The sequence below is a fragment of the Chenopodium quinoa genome, unplaced genomic scaffold (assembly GCF_001683475.1).
Source record: "Chenopodium quinoa cultivar QQ74 unplaced genomic scaffold, ASM168347v1, whole genome shotgun sequence".
Classification (NCBI taxonomy): Eukaryota; Viridiplantae; Streptophyta; class Magnoliopsida; order Caryophyllales; family Amaranthaceae; genus Chenopodium; species Chenopodium quinoa.
In genome coordinates, this window is record NW_018742951.1 from 7,555,588 (window position 1) to 7,563,483 (window position 7,896).

Sequence of the window (7,896 nt, forward strand, 5' to 3'; positions counted from 1 at the left end):
TCCTCATAATAAGCTTTGATCTAACTCAATAGTTTCAGGTTGTAGCACATGTGACTTATCAGGGATATACCTTCTTAATTGAGATACATGAAATACATCATGCACTTTACTTAGCTCCATAGGTAAGGCCAACCTATAAGCTACTTTGCCTATCCTTTGCAATACCTCATATGGACCAATATATTTTGGGCTAAGCTTTCCTTTCTTTCCAAATCTCATTACACCTTTCATTGGTGACACCTTTAACAATACTTTGTCACCGACCTCAAATTCCTCCTCTCTACGCTTCAAATCCGCGTAGCTCTTTTGGTGATCTTGCGCCGCTTGAATCTTAGCTTGAATCTCCTTTACCTTTTTAACTGTATCCTCAATCATTTGAGGCCCTAAAATCATTGTTTCACTTATGTCATTCCAACAGATTGGACTGCGACACTTCCTTCCATATAATGTCTCAAATGGAGCCATGCCAATGCTTGCATGGTAGTTATTATTATAGGAAAATTCAATTAAATCCAAGCTATCTTCCCATCCTTCTTGGAAATATATGACACAAGCCCTCAACATGTCCTCCAAGGTTTGAATGGTTCTCTCAATTTGCCCATCTGTGGCAGGGTGAAAAGTTGTACTCATCTTAAGTGTTGTACCAAAGTTTTCCTGCACACTCTTCCAGAACCTTGAAAGAAACCTAGAATCTCTGTCAGACACAATATCTTTTGGAACTCCATGTAACCTCACCACATTTTTTATGTAACCTTTGCAAGTTGTTCCATCTTCCAGGTCTCCTTCATTGGTATAAACACCGTTGATTTTGTAAGTCTATCCACCACTACCCAAATGGTGTCGTTTCCACTCTTTGACTTTGGGAGGCAAGTCACAAAGTCCATTGAAATACTATCTCATTTCCATCCAGGAATTTCCAATGATTGCACAGTTCCTTGCGGTCTTTTGTGTTCTATCTTCACTTTCTGACAAGTTAGACACTTTGTCACAAATTTCGCAACTTCATTCTTCATTCTGGACCACCAATACACCTTTTTCAAGTCCTTATATAGCTTGTCCCCTCTTGGGTGTACTGAGTATGGTCTATTGTGACCTTCTTCCATCAACTTTCTCTTTACCTCATCACATTTTTTTGGTACACACCAACGACCTTTGTACCTTAAACTCCCATCTTCATGAATCATGAAATCTGTAGGTTTTCCTTGCTTTATTTTCTCACGAATCCTATCCAACTTTACATTTCCTGCTTGATTTTCCCTTATCTCATCAAATATTGTTGGTTGAATACTTAGATTCGCAAGTATGCCTGCTGGCACTCCCCATTCTACCACTTTTAGATTCATTTTCCTCATCTCTCTACATAACTCATCAGCCACTATCAAAGTATTCAATCCATGACTAGTTTTACGATTTAGAGAATCTGCGACTACATTTGCTTTCCCCTCATGATATTGTATGTCTAAGTCATAATCCGTCGTATATTCTAACCATCTCCTTTGGCGTGAGTTTAAATCCCTTTGAGTGAAAATGTATTTCAAACTCTTATGGTCTGTGTAAATCCTACATTTCACTCCATACAAGTAGTGCCTCCAAATCTTTAGTGCAAAAATGATTGCAGCTAATTCCAAGTCATGAGTAGGGTAATTTACTTCATGAGTCTTCAATTGTCTTGATGCATACGCAATCACTTTCCCATTTTGCATAAGTACACATCCTAGACCATTCTTGGATGCGTCGCTATATACATCATAAATACCACTATCATCTGGCAGTGTAAGCACTGGCGCTGTGATTAACTTTTGTTTCAAGAGTTGGAATGCTTCCTCACACTTGTCATCCCACTCGAACTTCTTGTCCTTTTTCATTAGAGAGGTCATACGTTTAGCAATCTTCGAGAAATCTTTCACAAAACGCCTATAATACCCTACTAAACCTAAGAAACTCCTAACATCAGACACTGTTTTCGGCGTAGGCCAACCTTACATTGCTTCAATCTTTGCAGGATCTACTTCTACCCCATCTTTGGACACAAAATGGCCCAGAAATGCTACTTTCTCCAACCAAAACTCAGACTTAGAGAACTTTGCGTAAAGCTTGTTTTCCCCTAGTGTTTGCAGAACTATCTTTAGATGTTCTACATGTTCTTCTTTACTCTTCGAATACACCAATATATCATCTATGAACACTACGACAAACTTGTCCATAAATGAATGAAACACCCTATTCATCAAGTCCATAAAAATTACTGGAGCATTCGTCAATCCAAAAGGCATTACTGTGAACTCATAATGTCCATATCTTGTTCCAAATGCAGTCTTGGGAATATCTTCATCTGCAATCCTAAGTTGATGGTATCCAAACCTTAAATCAATCTTAGAATACACAGTTGCGCCTCTCAATTGGTCAAATAGGTCATCAATCCTTAGTAATGGCCTAGTAACTTGTTTTTTATGGTGACCTTATTTAATTCCCTATAATCAATACATAGTCTCATACTTCCATCTTTCTTTTTCACAAATAACTCTGGCGCTCCCCAAGGCGATGCACTTGGTCTTATATAACCCTTTTCTAACAAATCCTGCAATTTCTCCTTTAACTCACTCATCTCTGTAGGTGCCATTCGATATGGTGCCTTGGAAATTGGTGGTCTTCCTGGAACTAGCTCTATTGTGAAATCAATTGTCGTTTTAGGTGGCATTCCAGGATTCTCTTTTGGAAACACATCCAGAAACTCATTCACTACTTCTATATCCTCAGGCTTAGTTGTCTCCTCATGCTCCATATTACTCACACTACAAAAATACACTAGATGTCCCTTCTTAATATACTTTTCCAACTTTGACACAGATATGATCCTTGGGCACTTAGTTTCACCATGCATCCAATATGTCACCGACTCATTATCAGTTGTAGTCATTTTTACTTTCTGTGATCTACAACTAATTTCTGCACTGTACTTGTTCAACCAATCCATTCCCAAAATGACATCGAAGTCACTCAATCCAAACTCATTGAGATCCGACAAAAACACTTTTCCTTCGATTTCTAAAGGTACATCTCTAAAGGTCTTGTTACACTTCACTACCCTACCCGTAGGAATAACTATAGGCAAATCTACATCATCTACAGTTTTCAAACAGTTTGATAACTTCGAAACAATGGCCTTTGAAATGAAAGAAAAAGTTGCACTAGAATCAAACAAAACTTTAACAGGAATAGAGTTAATAGAAAAAGTACCAGTGATGACATCTTTCGTGGAATCAGCCTCATGCCTACTCATAACATTCAACTTTCCTGTAGCTCCACCTTTCCGCTGGTTATTCCCATTATTGTTGTTGGTTTTCGCCGCATTCTGTTGTGGCCCCTTGTTCCCAGAATAATTGTTACTCCCATGAAAGTTCCTTTGCGCCCCACCTTGATTATTTCCCTGCCTGTTTCTATTAGGGTCCTTAGAGAAACATCCATACTCCCTGTGTCCTAGCTTGTTGCACGCACGACAGGTAACCAAATTCCCATCACAATCCTTTCCAGGGTGGCCGTTCTTACACCTCTTGCAATAGAAATGCCTTGCTCCCCTGTTATTTCCCTGGCTAGAGTTCCTAGCTCCACCATTAAAGTTTTGTCCACCATGGCGATTGTTGCCTTGGAAATTATTGTTGTTGCGGAAGTTATTGTTATTACGGTGGTACTTTTGCTTCTTAAAGTTGTTCTGGTTACCTTTTGCGGGTTTCCAGAATTCTGTCCCACCTCTTTTCTCTTTTCTTTCCCTTTTATCTCAGCTATCTCTTTCTTTTTCTTTAATTCTAAGGCATATAGGTGTGCAGTCTCCCATACACTTCATCCAAGGTTTCAAATACTTGACCACATAGCTTTAACGGCAAATCAGTAGTCAGACCACTCTCAAACTTCCTAGTCTTAGATTTTTCTGTAGAAATAGACTCCTTAGCAAATTGTGACAGCTCAATAAACTTGGTGTAGTATTCAGTGACCGACATATTCCCCATAGCAAGATTAGAAAATTCCTCAACTTTTTGTTTCTGTAAGAAGCTAGGGTAAAACTTGTCCCTAATCTTCTCCTGAAACATAATCCAATTAAATCCAGGTAATGCCTTAATGGTAGCTTCATTTTGCTGCCACCAAAGGTCAGCTTTACCCCTAAGGTAATAGGTAGCACAGCCTACTTTTGAGTTCTCTGGACACCCTACTGCCCCGAACAGTTTCTCAAACTCCCTCAACCAGTTTTCCAGTACAGTTGGATCAAGCTCTCCTTGATAGGTCGGTGGCGCAGCTTGCTCTGCGCCACCTTCTTAAATAGCTTTCCCTGAGCGTCTACTTCATTGGTTGAGTTCCTTGCTAATTGTTAGGCAACAGCTGCCAACTGCTTCACAACTTCACTCAACTCTCCTCCATCGTTGTTGTTACCACTCCCTCCTACCATCTTTCTTCACCTGGATTCAAACAAAGAGGTCTTTATTAAAAACGGTCTTGGCTAGCTCTCAAGTTAGAAACTCATCCAACTAACTCAAACCCTTGACACATACACATTAAATTTTAAGCTAACACATTGGGATTAAAATTCCCAAAATTTGCAGCTTTACAAACAAATATTGATTGCTAACCAACCACACATTTAATAAAGCATCACATTAATAAATAAAAATAATTCCCATGGATTCCCAGAGTTTAGAAATAAATTATTGGAATATTTTTGGGTAAGGAAAGGCTTATTGGAGTAGTGATACGAAATAAATGATTTGGGGATCGAAATGAATGATTTGTCAATAAAATGAATTATTTGACAAGGAAATAAATGAAATTTTATTGATGAGTAAGAAAATAAATGGAATACTGAAATAAAATGAGTTTACTAACTCACTATGGACATGCCACTTATTACTTTACTGGAACTGAAATAATTAAAATGCGGAAACGAATCTAAGAATCCTAAAGGAAATGAAACTACAAAAATCTAGTCCTTTTGAACTTTATCACTCATGTAAATTCAGGGTCATCCTCTTCCTCCATTAGTTCAAGTGACTCTGGTTCTTGCTCTACTTGGACAAACTCTTCATCTTCCTCATCGTCAGATGAAATATCAATTATAATTGGAGTTAGAGGTGGATTTGGATTTGGAATTTCCATAATGGAACTATCAACAGTTTGGTTACTCTTATCCATCATCTCTCCATCTTCTTGCTCTCCACCTCTCCCTGTTTGATTACCCTGAGTGGGAGAAGAACTTCCTGACTGATGACTAGTTGAAGGGGAATTATTCCCTGCCAGAATATTATAGTAGCAGTTGGGATATGGAATGTTTAAGTGCTGACAATAATCTTTCTCATCTTTAACAAGGTAAGAGATCAAGTATCTGTAATCAGGGTACCACTGTCCATAGAAATTTTTATATTAGAGTAGTTTGGGATATCCCCTGGTAAATAGAAATCAGAGAACATTCATTTAACAGCAAGATATGGGGGTTCATCTGGAAGACAATGAATAATCATAGCAGAAACACGATTAGGAAGATCATAGTGCTTGTCTCCTAAGACATTACTCATTTGGGCATAATAGAATTGAATTTTGTTGACATAGTCAAACGGATGTTCATAGTCTTTCTTGATTAGAGTATCAATTTGGGAAAATTTGCTAGGAAGAATTGGCATCCTGTAAAGGAAAAGGTTTAGCAAAGAATTCCCTTCCCAAAGAAATTAAAAACAATACAGTTCTTGCATGAATTAAGTTCAATGTTCAATCAAATAATTTCACTTATTCTAATCATATAATCACATGCTTTCAATCAATTCACATGATCAAACATCACAACCTAAAATATTAATGCACACAAGAACATTATCATTTCTAACTTATATGCCCAAATTCTTTCCTACCCAAGCTCACCGACATGCTTTTAAAAGCTTTTAACACATAATCTTACCTCAATCCTTGCTTTCTTACAAAATGAACATACTTAAAAAAAATATTTTTGACTTTCTTTTAAAATTAATTTTCAAAAATAAACCTGAAAAAGATCAAAATATTCGACCAATTATAAAAAAGAATTCAGACACCTTAAATAATAAAAAAATTTCGGATATTCCTTTTTGAAAAAAAATTTCGAAATTTTCAAAATAAGATAATTTTTGTTTTCCGGACCTAAAAAGAAAATAATAAATAAATAAATAAATTTTTCTAGTTTCCAAAACTTAAAAATAACTCTCTTTTAAAATAACTTTATTAAATAAGCACTTGGCCAATTTTAAAACAAAACACTTTAAAACACGTTTTAGCTTTAGTGGTAATAAAAATCTCAACCAAAGCTCCCAGATACCACTTTGTAACACCCTAGAAATTCCTTTCCGTTAAAATACCTATTTTGCCCTTTAAAAATACGAAATAGGAAAATCTAAGATATTACCGCCACCGTGAAAACGGCTAAGTCAATAATCAAAGACACACACAGCGGAAGACTATCTTTAAAACCATTTAAAAAACAAGTCAATTTAAAAAGTCAACCAAACGAAAGCAAAGTTAAACAAAGTCAAACGAAGTCAACCTATAATTTGGAACCATTGTAGGCCCTCAAAACAAAACAATAGTAAAACCTTTGCGTTAGTCTCATGAGCAGAATAAAATAAATAATATTTAAAGCAAATAAAACACATCATATTCCTATGAGAACTAAGTATGATTCGCTCTTCACTCATGTCCTTCATGAAAAATGCTTCACCACCTGAAAAAGCTTATCTCTACTTGTCCCCACTACTCGCCATTAGAAATGGGTCGTCGTAGAGCCAAGGTAAAGACAAGGCCAAACAAACATACAAATACACAATCACCAATGCAAAGTACATAAGCGTAATAAAAACACACTAACATGCTTTCATCCTATTATCACACAACTTACCGTGTTGCACCTGTATACAAGCATACAAAACATTCAACACCTAGAAAAATACCAACATTCATTTAATTTTGATCACACATCGAACGGGTTTCTAACCAAATCCCTACCTCAAATAAATTGAGGTAAACTACACCGGGAGCTAACCGGGTAGGTAAATGTCACATGAAGTGACTGAACGTCCTGCGCATAAGATAAATAAAGAAGGAAAATACAGCGTCCTGTACTCTCAATAGAAGTCATGATTAAATATAAAACCCCATAACTCCCCCATATGTTTATACTCAAGGTATATACGTTCCAAGAGTTTTGATGTGTAATCTCTTTCACTTTACGTTGTTTACATATTATTATATTTGGTGATGACTCTCAAACCATAGCACAATCAAACATTATAATTCATTCAAGCAATGAAACATACCAATTTAATTCTTGAATAATTAGTGGCCACATAAATTTAATAGTTGAACCCTTTTAAATCTACCTCGGCGTCAAAGACACCTTAAACAACCGCAAATCCTATCAACTCGGTGTCAAAAACATCTGAAGTGCACATAAGCACCGCAATATAATTTATTCCTGTATACTAAGACACTTGATAGCTCAATTCCCATGCTTAAAGCATCAATAAAAATTATATAAACGTATTAAACATTTAGTTTAATTAAACATGCTCTCTATCATGCCAACAATAAAAGTGTGGTTCATTATCAACATGCCAACACAATTAATTCCAATCACCAATTCACCATAAATAATTCATACATCACAAATCATTCACCAACATCAATCCAATCAACAAATTCCAATCATCACCTACCATGATACTACTTGGAACTAATCAAACAAAGCCTAGCATGCTTCTACATATTCAAATAATTACTAAGTAGGCGAACATACCTTGAATATGATCTCAAAATCGCCACGACTAAATAAAATCACTCACTTGAAAGTCTCCTACAAACCAAAATTACAAAGAAGTATTAGTACCTCTT